The sequence below is a fragment of the Mustela putorius genome, unplaced genomic scaffold (assembly GCF_011764305.1).
Source record: "Mustela putorius furo isolate JIRA1106 unplaced genomic scaffold, ASM1176430v1.1 tig00003909_pilon_pilon_pilon, whole genome shotgun sequence".
NCBI lineage: Eukaryota > Metazoa > Chordata > Mammalia > Carnivora > Mustelidae > Mustela > Mustela putorius.
Window position 1 is genome coordinate 32,533,071 of NW_025422057.1, and position 15,691 is coordinate 32,548,761.

At 38.6% G+C, this 15,691-nt stretch overlaps 1 protein-coding gene across 5 annotated transcripts in view; it reads right to left on the minus strand.

The window, feature by feature from the left end:
- TBC1D12 (TBC1 domain family member 12) overlaps nucleotides 1–15,691 on the minus strand; it is a 107,141-nt gene that overhangs the window by 37,681 nt on the left and 53,769 nt on the right. The gene's annotated exons all lie outside the window — the stretch shown is intronic.

The window sequence follows — 15,691 nt, forward strand, 5'->3', positions numbered from 1 at the left end:
AATTTCTACAGATGAGCTTTTTTTTTCACAAATGTTCACAGACTTCTACTGAAATTATTTCCAGAAATTTAACAAAGATCAATAACAAGTTGCAGGCTTATAGTTTCCAGAACCCACATTTTCCCTTTAAAAAAATTATTAATCTAGATTAAGTCATACCTAGATAATAAATATATTTTTCATGAAAATCTCAAAGGGGCACATGGGTGACTCAGTTAAGTATCTGTCTGACTTGGCTTCAGCTCAGATCATGGTCTTGAGATCCTGAGTTGTGAGGCTCTGTACTGACTGGGAGTCTGCCTGGGTTTCTTTCCCTCCCCCCTGCTCCTACCCACGCTCACACATGCCCTCCCTCAAATAAATGAAATAAAATCTTTAAAAAAAAAAAAAGAAATTCTTAAAGATTATACAGTTCCATGGGTAGATTTGCAAGTCTGCTGGTCATTACAGAAGATACTAATTTTTTTTTTAAAGATTTTATTTATTTATTTATTTGACAAAGAGATCACAAGCAGGCAGAGAGGCAGGCAGAGAGAGAGGGGGAAGCAAACGCCCTGCTGAGCAGAGAGTCTGATGCAGGTCTTGATCCCAGGACTCAGGGATCACGACCTCAGCTGAAGGCAGAGGCTTAACCCACTGCGCCACCCAGGAGCCCCAGAGACATTAATTTAAATGAAGAAAATGAAATATACTTAAAGTGATCAAGTGCTTCACTTACTGGCTGCTTTCCTACCATGACCTATAATTCTTTTTATATTATTTTTACCTTTTCCAACTCAAAGACTATTTCACCCTACTGAATCAAACGGTTGTAAAATAATAAATTCATGGTTCTATCCCTGTTAAAAATCTGATGGCCTTGTGGAGGTTTAATCTTCTAATTTGAGATAATTACTTTTTAGGGAAAACTGCACTGGATTTTTTGAGACTTCCTGCTCAAGTTATTTAAGACTGTGTATGCTCATTTATACGAACTCCCATCCCAAAGAGCTATACAGCTTTTGAGACCTTTTGAGTCAAAAGGTTACTCATTTCTTTATCACAATTTTCTTTCCTAATGTCTAGGATATATATGTAATTATGATCATTGCCTTTTTTCTTCATTACAAACCCAAATGTAACAAATTCCCTTTTCTACTAATGTTTTTCTTTTTTTTTCTTTTTTTTTTAATTTTTTATTTTTTATAAACATATATTTTTATCCCCAGGGGTACAGGTCTGTGAATCACCAGGTTTACACACTTCACAGCACTCACCAAATCACATACCCTCCCCAATGTCCATAATCCCACCCCCTTCTCCCAAACCCCCTCCCCCCGGCAACCCTCAGTTTGTTTTGTGAGATTAAGAGTCACTTATGGTTTGTCTCCCTCCCAATCCCATCTTGTTTCATTTATTCTTCTTCTACCCACTTAAGCCTCCATGTTGCATCACCACTTCCTCATATCAGGGAGATCATATGATAGTTGTCTTTCTCTGCTTGACTTATTTCGCTAAGCATGATACGCTCTAGTTCCATCCATGTTGTTGCAAATGGCAAGATTTCATTTCTTTTGATGGCTGCATAGTATTCCATTGTGTATATATACCACATCTTCTTGATCCATTCATCTGTTGATGGACATCTAGGCTCTTTCCATAGTTTGGCTATTATGGACATTGCTGCTATAAACATTCGGGTGCATGTGTCCCTTTGGATCACTACATTTGTATCTTTAGGGTAAATACCCAATAGTGCAATTGCTGGGTCATAGGGCAGTTCTATTTTCAACATTTTGAGGAACCTCCATGCTGTTTTCCAGATTGGCTGAACCAGCTTGCATTCCCACCAAGAGTGTAGGAGGGTTCCCCTTTCTCCGCATCCTCGCCAGCATCTGTCATTTCCTGACTTGTTGATTTTAGCCATTCTGACTGGTGTGAGGTGATATCTCATTGTGGTTTTGATTTGTATTTCCCTGATGCCGAGTGATATGGAGCACTTTTTCATGTGTCTGTTGGCCATCTGGATGTCTTCTTTGCAGAAATGTCTGTTCATGTCTTCTGCCCATTTCTTGATTGGATTATTTGTTCTTTGGGTGTTGAGTTTGCTAAGTTCTTTATAGATTCTGGACACTAGTCCTTTATCTGATATGTCGTTTGCAAATATCTTCTCCCATTCTGTCAGTTGTCTTTTGATTTTGTTAACTGTTTCCTTTGCTGTGCAAAAGCTTTTGATCTTGATGAAATCCCAGTAGTTCATTTTTTCCCTTGCTTCCCTTGCCTTTTGCGTTGTTCCTAGGAAGATGTTGCTGCGACAGAGGTCGAAGAGGTTGCTGCCCGTGTTCTCCTCAAGGATTTTGATGGATTCCTTTCGTACATTGAGGTCCTTCATCCATTTTGAGTCTATTTTTGTGTGTGGTGTAAGGAAATGGTCCAATTTAATTTTTCTGCATGTGGCTGTCCAATTTTCCCAGCACCATTTATTGAAAAGGCTGTCTTTTTTTTCCATGGGACATTCTTTCCTGCTTTGTCGAAGATTAGTTGACCATAGATTTGAGGGTCTATTTCTGGGCTCTCTATTCTGTTCCATTGATCTATGTGTCTGTTTTTGTGCCAGTACCATGCTGTCTTGATGATGACAGCTTTGTAATAGAGCTTGAAGTCTGGAATTGTGATGCCACCAACGTTGGCTTTCTTTTTCAATATCCCTTTGGCTATTCGAGGTCTTTTCTGGTTCCATATAAATTTTAGAATTATTTGTTCCATTTCTTTGAAAAAGATGGATGGTACTTTGATAGGAATTGCATTAAATGTGTAGATTGCTTTAGGTAGCATAGACATTTTCACAATATTTATTCTTCCAATCCAGGAGCATGGAACATTTTTCCATTTCTTTGTGTCTTCCTCAATTTCTTTCATGAGTACTTTATAGTTTTCTGAGTATAGATTCTGTGTCTCTTTGGTTAGGTTTATTCCTAGGTATCTTATGGTTTTGGATGCAATTGTAAATGGGATTGACTCCTTAATATCTCTTTCTTCTGTCTTGCTGTTGGTGTAGAGAAATGCAACTGATTTCTGTGCATTGATTTTATATCCTGACACTTTACTGAATTCCTGTATAAGTTCTAGCAGTTTTGGAGTGGAGTCTTTTGGGTTTTCCACATATAGTATCATATCATCTGCGAAGAGTGATAATTTGACTTCTTCTTTGCCAATTTGGATGCCTTTAATTTCCTTTTGTTGTCTGATTGCTGAGGCTAGGACCTCTAGTACGATGTTGAATAGCAGTGGTGATAATGGACATCCCTGCCGTGTTCCTGACCTTAGCGGAAAAGCTTTCAGTTTTTCTCCATTGAGAATGATATTTGCGGTGGGTTTTTCATAGATGGCTTTGATGATATTGAGGTATGTGCCCTCTATCCCTACACTTTGAAGAGTTTTGATCAGGAAGGGATGTTGTACTTTGTCAAATGCTTTTTCAGCATCTATTGAGAGTATCATATGGTTCTTGTTCTTTCTTTTATTGATGTGTTGTATCACATTGACTGATTTGCGGATGTTGAACCAACCTTGCAGCCCTGGAATAAATCCCACTTGTGGTGAATAATCTTTTTAATGTACTGTTGAATCCTATTGGCTAGTATTTTGTTGAGTATTTTCGCATCTGTGTTCATCAAGGATATCGGTCTATAGCTCTCTTTTTTGGTGGGATCCTTGTCTGGTTTTGGGATCAAGGTGATGCTGGCCTCATAAAATGAGTTTGGAAGTTTTCCTTCCATTTCTATTTTTTGGAACAGTTTCAGGAGAATAGGAATTAGTTCTTCTTTAAATGTTTGGTAGAATTCCCCCGGGAAGCCGTCTGGCCCTGGGCTTTTTTTGTTGTTTGGAGATTTTTAATGACTGTTTCAATCTCCTTACTGGTTATGGGTCTGTTCAGGCTTTCTATTTCTTCCTGGTTCAGTTGTGGTAGTTTATATGTTTCTAGGAATGTATCCATTTCTTCCAGATTGTCAAATTTATTGTCGTAGAGTTGCTCATAGTATGTTCTTATAATAGTTTGTATTTCTTTGGTGTTAGTTGTGATCTCTCCTCTTTCATTCATGATTTTATTTATTTGGGTCCTTTCTCTTTTCTTTTTGATAAGTCTGGCCAGGGGTTTATCAATTTTATTAATTCTTTCAAAGAACCAGCTCCTAGTTTCGTTGATTTGTTCTATTGTTTTTTTGGTTTCTATTTCATTGATTTCTGCTCTGATCTTTATGATTTCTCTTCTCCTGCTGGGCTTAGGGTTTCTTTCTTGTTCTTTCTCCAGCTCCTTTAGGGTGTAGGGTTAGGTTGTGTACCTGAGACCTTTCTTGTTTCTTGAGAAAGGCTTGTACCGCTATATATTTTCCTCTCAGGACTGCCTTTGTTGTGTCCCACAGATTTTGAACCGTTGTATTTTCATTATCATTTGTTTCCATGATTTTTTTCAATTCTTCTTTAATTTCCCGGTTGACCCATTCATTCTTTAGAAGGATACTGTTTAGTCTCCATGTATTTGGGTTCTTTCCAAACTTCCTTTTGTGGTTGAGTTCTAGCTTTAGAGCATTGTGGTCTGAAAATATGCAGGGAATGATCCCAATCTTTTGATACCGGTTGAGTCCTGATTTAGGACCGAGGATGTGATCTATTCTGGAGAATGTTCCATGTGCACTAGAGAAGAATGTGTATTCTGTTGCTTTGGGATGAAATATTCTGAATATATCTGTGATGTCCATCTGGTCCAGTGTGTCATTTAAGGCCTTTATTTCCTTGCTGATCTTTTGCTTGGATGACCTGTCCATTTCAGTGAGGGAAGTGTTAAAGTCCCCTACTATTATTGTATTATTGTTGATGTGTTTCTTTGATTTTGTTATTAATTGGTTTATATAGTTGGCTGCTCCCACATTGGGGGCATAGATATTTAAAATTGTTAAATCTTCTTGTTGGACAGATCCTTTGAGTATGATATAGTGTCCTTCCTCATCTCTTATTATAGTCTTTGGCTTAAAATCTAATTGATCTGATATAAGGATTGCCACTCCTGCTTTCTTCTGATGTCCATTAGCATGGTAAATTCTTTTCCACCCCCTCACTTTAAATCTGGAGGTGTCTTCGGGCTTAAAATGTGTTTCTTGGAGGCAACATATAGATGGGTTTTGTTTTTTTATCCATTCTGATACTCTGTGTCTTTTGACAGGGGCATTTAGCCCATTCACATTCAGGGTAACTATTGAGAGATATGAATTTAGTGCCATTGTATTGCCTGTAAGGTGACTGTTACTGTATATGGTCTCTGTTCCTTTCTGATCTACCACTTGTAGGCTCTCTCTTTGCTTAGAGGACCCCTTTCAAGATTTCCTGTAGAGCTGGTTTGGTATTTGCAAATTCTTTCAGTTGTTGTTTGTCCTGGAAGCTTTTAATCTCTCCTTCTATTTTCAATGATAGCCTAGCTGGATATAGTATTCTTGGCTGCATGTTTTTTCTCGTTTAGTGCTCTGAAAATATCATGCCAGCTCTTTCTGGCCTGCCAGGTCTCTGTGGATAAGTCAGCTGCCAATCTAATATTTTTACCATTGTATGTTACAGACTTCTTTTCCCGGGCTGCTTTCAGGATTTTCTCTTTGTCATTGAGACTTGTAAATTTTACTATTAGGTGACGGGGTGTGGGCCTATTCTTATTGATTTTGAGGGGCATTCTCTGAACCTCCTGAATTTTGATGCTCGTTCCCTTTGCCATATTGGGGAAATTCTCCCCAATAATTCTCTCCAGTATACCTTCTGCTCCCCTCTCACTTTCTTCTTCTTCTGGAATCCCAATTATTCTAATGTTGTTTCGTCTTATGGTGTCACTTATCTCTCGAATTCTCCCCTCGTGGTCCAGTAGCTGTTTGTCCCTCTTTTGCTCAGCTTCTTTATTCTCTGTCATTTGGTCTTCTATATCACTAATTCTTTCTTCTGCCTCATTTATCCTAGCAGTGAGAGCCTCCATTTTTGATTGCACCTCATTAATAGCTTTTTTTGATTTCACCTTGGTTAGATTTTAGTTCTTTTATTTCTCCAGAAAGGGCTTTTATATCTCTCGAGAGGGTTTCTCTAATATCTTCCATGCCTTTTTCGAGCCCGGCTAGAACCTTGAGAATTGTCATTCTGAACTCTAGATCTGACATATTACTGATGTCTGTATTGATTAGGTCCCTAGCCTTCGGTACTGCCTCTTGTTCTTTTTTTTGTGTTGAATTTTTACGTCTTGTCATTTTGTCCAGATAAGAGTAAATGAAGGGGCATGTAAAATACTAAAAGGGTGGCAACAACCCCAGGAAAATATGCTTTAACCAAATTAGAAGAGATCCAAAATCGTGAGTGGGGAGAAAGGGGATAAAAAGAGGTTCAAAAAGGAAGAAAGAAAAAAAAAAACAAAAAGAAAAGAAAATAAAAAAGAAAAGAAAAGAATTTTTAAAAAAAGAAAACATCTAAGAAAAATGTAAAAAAAAAAAAATATATATATATATATATTAGATAAACTAGTAAAAAATCGTTAAAAAAGAAAAAGGTAACAGTTAAAAAAAAATTTTACCCGAAGGCGAGAAAAAAAAAAAATGAAAAAGAAAAAATTAAATTAACTGCAAGACTAAAAAAAAATCACAGGAAAAAAGCCATGAGTTCCGTGCTTGGCTTTCTCCTCCTCTGGAATTCTGCTGCTCTCCTTGGTATTGAAACCGCACTCCTTGGTAGGTGAACTTGGTCTCGGCTGGATTTCTTGTTGATCTTCTGGGGGAGGGGCCTGTTGTAGTGATTCTCAAGTGTCTTTGCTCCAGGCTGAATTACACCGCCCTTACCCGGGGCCGGGGTGAGTAATCCGCTCGGGTTTGCTTTCAGGAGCTTTTGTTCCCTGAGCGCTTTCCGTAGAGTTCCAGAGGATGGGAATACAAATGGCGGCCTCCTGGTCTCCGGCCCGGAGGAGCCGAGAGCCCAGGGCCCCACTCCTCAGTGCGCCCTCAGAGAACAGCGCCCAGTTACTCCCGTCTGCCTGACCTCCGGCCGCGCTCCGAGCTCACCGAGCCTGCGACCGGTTCAAGGTAACACGGAGCTGCAAGCTTACTGTGGGCTCTGTCTCTGTAGCCGGCTTTCCCGTTCCAATACCCGCAAGCTCTGCGACACTCAGACACCCCCGATCCTTATGTGACCCTGCGGGACCTGAGGCCACGCTGACCCCGCGTGGGCTTCGCCCCGGTTTAGCCTCTGGAGCGATGTCCCTCAGCGGAACAGACTTTTAAAAGTCCTGATTTTGTGCGCGGTTGCTCCGCCGCTTGCCGGGAGCCGGCCCCTCCCCCCGGGGTCTATCTTCCCGTCGCTTTGGGTTCACTTCTCCGCCGGTCCTACCTTTCACAAAGTGGTTGTTTTTCTGTTTCCAGAATTGCTGTTCTTCTTCTCTTTGATCTGCCGATGGATTTTCAGGTGTTTGCAATCTTTAGATAAGCTATCTAGCTGATCTCCGGCTAGCTGAAGCAGTCTCAGCTTGCTACTTCTCCGCCATCTTGACTCCTCCTCCTACTAATGTTTTTCTTATTAAAAATCATAGATGCAGGGGCACTTGGGTGGCTCAGTGGGTTAAAGCCTCTGCCTTTGGCTAAGGTCATGATCCTAGGGTCCTGGGATTGAGCCCCACATTGGGCTCTCTGCCTGCCTCTCTGCCTATTTGTGATCTCTGTCTGTCAAATAAATAAATAAAATCTTTTTTTAAAAAAAATCATAGGTGCAGGGTGTCTGGGTGGCTCAGTTGTTAAGCAACTACCTTCAGCTCACGTCATGACCCCTTGGTCCTCGGATGGAGCCCTGCATCACGCTCCCTGCTCAGTGGGAGCCTGCTTCTCCCTCTCCTGATCTCCCTGCTTGTGTGTGTGTGTGTGTGTGTGTGTGTGTGTGCACGCGCGCGCACACACATACACACACTCTCTCTCACTCTGCCAAATAAATAAATAATGAAAATATTTTAAAAAATCATAGATGCTAGATACATATGACAGGTTGTTTTGTTTTGTTTTGTTTTTTATTTATTTAAATGGCACTTTGTTTTCCTATAATGTGACCTGGTCTCACTGCCAAACAGAATACAATGAATATTATCCAATAAAGCATTTCCCATGCAAATAAATGCCAATTCACAGACAACAAAATAGCATTTCTAAATCAACATACTAATAATATTTACTGATATAATGTACCATGCACTGTTTTAAACATTTAACACATTTGATCCTTGAAAAAATCCCGTGAGGCACCTAACTCACAGTAGAGGAACCTTAGGCACAAAGATATGCAGTCACTTGCTGAAGGTCATAAATGGTAGATAGTGTAGCTCCAGAGCCTGGCCTTTTAACAATCTATTACTTTATTATATTAACAGTCAAGTAGATATCTATGACAATTTAAAAAAATGAAATAGATAAAATCATTCAGTGATAGAATAATGGGGATCTTTAAAATGGGTAGATCAGGCTAACAATACACTGATCCAAATAAACATCACAAGAAAAGACCACCAGATGATATTTCCTGTTACAAGGCAGTGTGAAGTACATAACACCATTCTTGACATATTCTTGCCAAAAGAAAAAACCAAACTCAAATATGGTTAAACCTCTAGAACTGTGTTCTCCAATATAATAGTCAAAAGGAGTAATAACCAAGTATGTCACATATGCTTAAATACATGTAGAAAAACAGCAAGGAATCTGAACTATTAAAAGGTTTTCCTCTGGAGGACTGGACTAAGAATGAAGGGGACTTGTTTTACTTTAACATATTCAGTATTATTTGAATTTTCTTACAAGAAGAAATAAAATACTTTGTAAGAGAGATCACTTACATTCATGGTAGATAAATGACAAAGATTTTACTGAAGAGGTAGGATCAGAACTGGGGCATAAATGATAGGTAGAAAGAATAGGAAAGAACAAGTGGGGGGGGCAATCAAAGGCATGGATGAGGCACCACGTTAATCTCACTGAATATGAAAAAGGACAGGAAATAAGGTTGGACACGTGTAAGCTAAATTATGGAATCTTCCATTGATGAAAATATTTGGAATACATGAACATAATGGAGAGCCATTAAAAGTTTAGATTAAGAAGACAAAAAAAAGGTAGGTTTTTGGTGTGTTTGATTTTTTTTTTTTTTGGTTTGTTGTTGTTTTTTTAAAGATTTTATTTGTTTATTAGACAGAGATCACAAGTAGGCAGAGAGGCAGGCGGGGTGGGGGGCGAGGGAGAAGGAGGGCACTGCAGAGAAGCAGGCTCCCCGCTGAATAGAGAAACTGACACGGTGCTCAATCCCAGGACCCCTGGACTATGACTGGAAAATGCGCCCAAGGTAGGTTTTTAAGTAGGCTCTACACCCAGTGTCAGGTCTGAACCCATGACTCCAAGATCAAGAGTCGCATGTTCTACTGAGTGAGCCAGTCATCAAAGCCTAGTTTTGATGAAAGTAGTTTTTTTTTTTTAAAAGATTTTATTTATTTGACAGACAGAAATCACAAGTAGGCAGAGAGAGAAAGGAGAAAGCAGGCTCCCGCTGAGCAGAGAACCTGATGCGGGGCTTGATCCCAGGACCCTGGGATCATGACTCAGTCAAAGGCAGGGGCTTTAACCCACTGAGCCACCCAGGCGCCCCATTGAAAGTAGTTTTTTACTAAAAATTAACTGAAGGGGTGCCTGGGTGGCTCAGTTGTTAAGTGTCTGCCTTTGGCTCAGGTCATGATCCTAGGGGCCTAGAATCAAGCTGCGCATCAGGCTCCCTGCTCAGTGGGAAGCCTGCTTCTCCCTCTCCTGCTCCTTCTGCTTGTGTTCCCTCTCTGTCAATTAAATAAATAAAATCTTTAAAAAAAATTATCTGAGTAAATACACATTTAATATAAAAGGTGACACAAAATGAGGCACCTAAATATATTTATGTGTCTACCTTACAAATGGGCTTTATACAGAATTGTCATTCAGGTATTTTCACAAGAAATAAATTATATTTCTTGCAATTCCAATCATAGATCCTTAGCATAAAAATGCTTGGAGTTTCTTGAGGGTAATATGAACAAGAAAAGCTAAAAAAACATAGCATCAATCCACCCTTATATGAAAATAATATAGATAAATATATCTAGAATGACTAAAATATTTGCTGAATTAAAGCTGCTACTCTAATGGGATTAAAATTACAAATTATATTAGAAATAGTAAAATATTAAGTACCAATACTTTCAAAACTAATCACAACATGGTATCTATTAGTATCTATTAGTTTGGGTTTTGTTTTTGCTTTTTGTTTTTTTTTTTAGTAATATACAACAAAAGTCCAACTCAAACAGTTTTAGGTGAATTTATCAGGCGATAGGACTGAATATTCCATATACTCAGCTAACTTTGGTCTTTGACCAAGAGGTTCAAAGCATTAGTCAAGGACTCCACTTCTCTACCAGTCTCTCAGCCATATCTTCCTCCACGTGTGGGCTTCATCTGGAGGCTGGTTTGCTACTCAGAGAAATGACTGCAGCAGTGTGAGTTGTCACATCCTTAATCAACTTTCAATGATCCTCCAGCTGCTCTTCTAGTAACTCTCACAAAAGAGGAGGAAAAAATCCTTCCTAAAAGTTCTCAGTAAATATCTCATTCCACAAGCATCACAATGACCTGAGAAATAAGCCTTATCAATGAGTCAGTCAGGGCCTGTAGCTGAGGCCAATCGCATGACTCTTAAGGAACTCTTGAGTCAGGGGCAGTAGGGAGATCAGAGGGCTCAAGTTAGTGAAAAGTAGTTGAAACACGTAAGATTCCATTTAAAAATATAACAAATAATATCTCATGGAGGTGGATTTCACTTTAATTCTATGTGTATTATCATGTCATAAAAATCCCCCATGTATTTCTTCAACAGAAGTTTAATAATGAGCTAAACACTAATAATTTGATAGGTTTTAAAAGAACATTACAATATTAAAAAGCAACTGGAAATATAACAGCCCAAGGAAATCAGTAAATAATGCTAGCTACAGTACATTCACCGTCTGAAAATACTGTAAGATTCTGCCTCGTTTTTTTGCCAACAAAGCTGTTTTAACTGACCTATTTTATGAGTAACTGGAATCCACCTGCCAAATATAAGATAAGAAACATTTAACATATGGCATTTTATTTCTATGGGATGTTGTAATGAAGCCTATTTACTTCTTCTATAATTTATTCTTGTTTTTCATTCAAAATATTCTGTCCTATGAAATATGCTTAATTGAGATAACTAGAAGAGTGGATGAAACCAATGCTAAGGGCAGGCAGGCAAATATCTGCAGAATAATTTATGTTATGTAATATTCTATAATATTAAAAATTACACAATATATTCTGCTACTATAAAAAATTTGCATCAGTCGATCATTCTAACCCTGGTCAAAAGAAGGTAGGTAGTTGTTGTCATCTCCGTAAGAGTAAAGTAGAAAAAATGTCTTACAATTTAAAGGTAAAGAGCTATTCTATACACATAAAGAGAAAAGATGTTTTTCCCCAAAATAATCTCTCAGAGAAGATGTAGCCCATTTGCTAATAGCATCTCTCATATTATGGGTGCTTTCTCTCTGTTAATTTTGAACAGCAAATTACTTATTTGGAGAAAACACATTATCTTGAAATTATCTCAACCAATGCTAAGCGTGGAAGGTCATTTGTGACCTACTCACAAAACCCCCCCACTAATCAAGTGGGGGGTTTTGTTGTTGTTTGCTTGACTGGAGTAGGAAAGGAAGAAACTGAATGTAAAATAAGTAACAATTCCAGGAGGTATATCCATCTGATTGACTGCAAACTCTCACAAAGAGACTTTACAGATTACCTTAAAAAACAACATAGTAAGAGACTTTGCCATATAGATGATAATTTTATACCTTAAAGAATGAAAGAAAAAAAAATGTAATGCATTTGAAAATTTACGGCTTGGGACAAAATTTCTCATAGGAAGATAATATGCAGAATCAAAAGCACTATATCTTTGGGTCACTTGAGTGGCTCAGTTAAGTGTCCAAATCTTGATTTCAGCTCAGGCCTTGATCTCAGGATCATGAGTTCAAGCCCCACACGGGGCTTAAAATATCGTAAGGCCTATTGCAGCAGTTCTCAATAGTATCCCTGAGACACTCATTGGACCTACAAAGTCAAAACTATATTCATAATAGTTTGTCTCTGTCAGTGTATTAACATTAGCTCTCCTGCTGCTACAGCAACGTTACATAAAACCGTTGTTACTCTAGCACAATTCAAGGCAGACTCCAACTGTACTACTAATCACTGTATTTTTTTTTAAGATTTTATTTATTTATTTGACAGAGATGACAAGTAGGTAGAGAGGCAGGCAGAGAGAGGAGGAAGCAGCCTCCCCACTGAGCAGAGAGTCTGATGTGGGGCTCAATCCCAAATCCCTGGGATCATGACCTGAGCCAAAGGCAGAGACTTTAACCCACTGAGCCACCCAAGTGCCCCAGTGTTTTTTTATTTTTTAAGATTTATTTCTTTATTTGACAGAGAGAGAGAAAGAGAGAGATCACAAGGAGGCAGAGAGGCGGGCAGAGAGAGAGAAACGGGCTCCCCACTGAGCAGAGAGCCCGATGCGGGGCTCAATCCCAGGACCCTGAGATCAAGATCTGAGCCGAGGGCAGAGGCTTAACCCACTGAGCCACTGAGGCACCCCACTAATCACTGTATTCATCGTGGCATATACTCACAGTTAAGAAACAAAAAGGGAATGGGGGAGGTCTGGTCAGTTTCACTTAAGAATGTCTATGATTAAACAGTAAATGTTACTAATTATATTAAATCTCAACTTATGATAAACATCTCTTTAATATTTTATGTGATAGGGACGCCTGGGTGGCTCAGTTGGTTGGATGACTGCCTTTGGCTTGGGTCGTGATCCCGGAGTCCTTGGATCGAGTCCCGCATCCGGCTCCCAGCTCCGCGGGGAGTCTGCTTCTCTCTCTGACCTTCTCCTCGTTCATGTTCTCTCTCACTGTCTCTCTCTCAAATAAATAAAATAAAAATATTTTATGTGATAAAAGGAAATGTATACATAAGGAGCTTCTGCTGCACACCAAAGTACAATAGTTGTCTAGAGAAAAAGCACTTATGCAATTATTTGAGTGGTGAACAGGATGAATCTTTTTTATTATGGGCACCATTTTTTAATTAAAAAAATGATAGCAAACTATACTTATTCAGACTTGAGTATCTGGCAGGTTATTTTCTCAAATTTGTAGAAAGTAGGTACTTCATCTCCATGGTATTCCTCCAAAAACAATATAACCCCAGTCACGTCATGAGGAAATCATCAAACAAACCCAAACTGAAGAACTGACATAATAAGTATATATATTTGGTCTGTTTCCTGGCACAGACCCTAAAACCCTTGAATTCTCTGAATTAAGTAGTTTTTTGGTACGCTAATGAGATGATGGGTAGCTGAAGTCTCCTGGATATCCTCAGGATAGGGGCTGGTTGTCAGGGGAATGAATGGTTTAATGAGAGGGTTGGAACTTTCAGCCCAATCCCCTGACTTCTGGAGAGGTGAGAGGTGCTGGCAGTTGAGTTAATCACTAATGACCAGAGATTCAATCACTTATGCCTATATAATGAAGCCTCCATAAAAAAACCCTAATGAACAATTCAGAGGGCTTTTGGGTTGGTGAACACATGGAGGTGAAGGAGGGTGATGCACATGGAGAAGTCATTGACACTCTATGCCCCTTCCATGTACTTTGCTCTATGTAAATCTTTCATCTGATTGTTCATGATTGACCTTTCACAAATTGGCAATCTAAATCTAATAAGTAAACCATTTTCCTGAGTTCTGTGATTCATTCTAGCAAATTATCAAACCCAAGGAAGGAATCATGGGAATCTCCAATTTATAGATGGATGGTCAGAAGCACTAGAAGCCTGGACCTGGATTGGCTTCTGAAGTGGGGGGTGGTCTTGTAGAACTGAGTTCTTAAGCTGTGGAATCTGACACTGACTCCACGTAAACATTGTCAAAACTGAATTCAATTGTAGGACACCCGACTGGGGTGGGGAGGGGAACCCTACATAGTTGGTGTCAGAAATACTGAGGATAGAGAGAAAATAGTATGTTTGGGTTTTTTGGTTTTTTTTTTTTAAAGAACATGCCAGAAAATACCTGAGCAGTACTACTCAAAATTGTCAAGGTCATAAAAACAAGGAAAGATTAAGAAACTGTCAAAGGCCATAGAAACATGATACTACAATGTGGTATTGTGGATTGGACCCTGGAACAGTAAAAGGATGTAACTGGAAAAACTGGTGAAATCCAAATGAAGTCTGGGGTTTAGTTAAAATCAATGTACCAGTGTCAACTGTAAACTTCTTAGTTTTGACAGAAGTCTAGAATAATGCAGGTAATATCAGCATTAAGAAAAAAATGAAAGATTATACAGGAATTATACATTGTTCTCAACCCTTCTATAAATCTAAAGTTATTTGAATATAAGGTTTATTAAAATAAAAAGGATGAAGTGAACTAGTGATTTCAAGGAAAGCAATTGAAGGTAATTGTTGTCAATAATAAAAGTCAACCTTTCAAGTGAAATTGAAATGCTGAGAAACTTATAAATGCCACAGGTTTGAGAGTTTCCAATGAATTTTTCAGAAGAAACCAATGGTGATATTACTGCAATTTTAAAGTAGTCTATAATAAAACATTATAACATTTAAATGATCTGCAATATGGTAAACCAGTATTTTCCAAATGATCAATGTATAATATGAAACCACACAGGGGTAAAAACATCCACCCAAAGTGCGAGAGAGACCGCTGGATTTTAATATAAGAGTTATTTATTTTCAGATTCCACAATATGACTTACCTTTAAGAAAAACTACCACTTGATGAGTTTGAGTGTAACAAGAAGAATAGCCACAAATATCTGAAAAGACTATTAAAATGCTCTTCCCTTTACAATTGTTAAAAAGAAAACCACAGGCCCAAAATGGAGTCACTTAAACCACACAAAGGCTTGATACCTAATCTAACTTCGGCTTCAACCTGCCCCAGAAATGCGATCTTATTAATCAGTCAGTCAGGAATTTTCTGCTCTGCACCAATGAGGTAATCTGTCACGTGGGCCCTCTCCATCCTCCCCCCACCTCCACAAAGGCAGACGAAGTAATATGCATCATAAGACACCTTTAAAGGGTCTTCCCTAAAAAAGGGCAACTTTGCCTGAAACCATCCCTTCTTTTCTTTTGCTAGTAATTTCTTGACCCACCTTCCTTCCTATAAAAAACTTCCATTTTGTATAGCACCTCAGAGCTTCCCTCTGCTTGCTGAATGGGGTACTACGCAATTCATAAATCTCTAAAAAAGCCAATTAGATCTTCACATTCACTTGGATGAATTTTGTTTTCAAATAATGTCTACATATCTGTTTGAGGCCAGATTTTCTTCACAGATGTACACCAAAACAACATATAGCAAGAAACTGAAAGCAGAAGTAGAGATATAATCTAGCCTTCTTTTATTAAGCCAGACTTCAAAGAGATAAAAAGTAAAACAATGCCACTTTCTACCAGTTTTTTAAAAATACTTTTTAAAATAGTAACATAGGGCACCTGGGTGGCTCAGTGGATTAAGCCACTGCCTT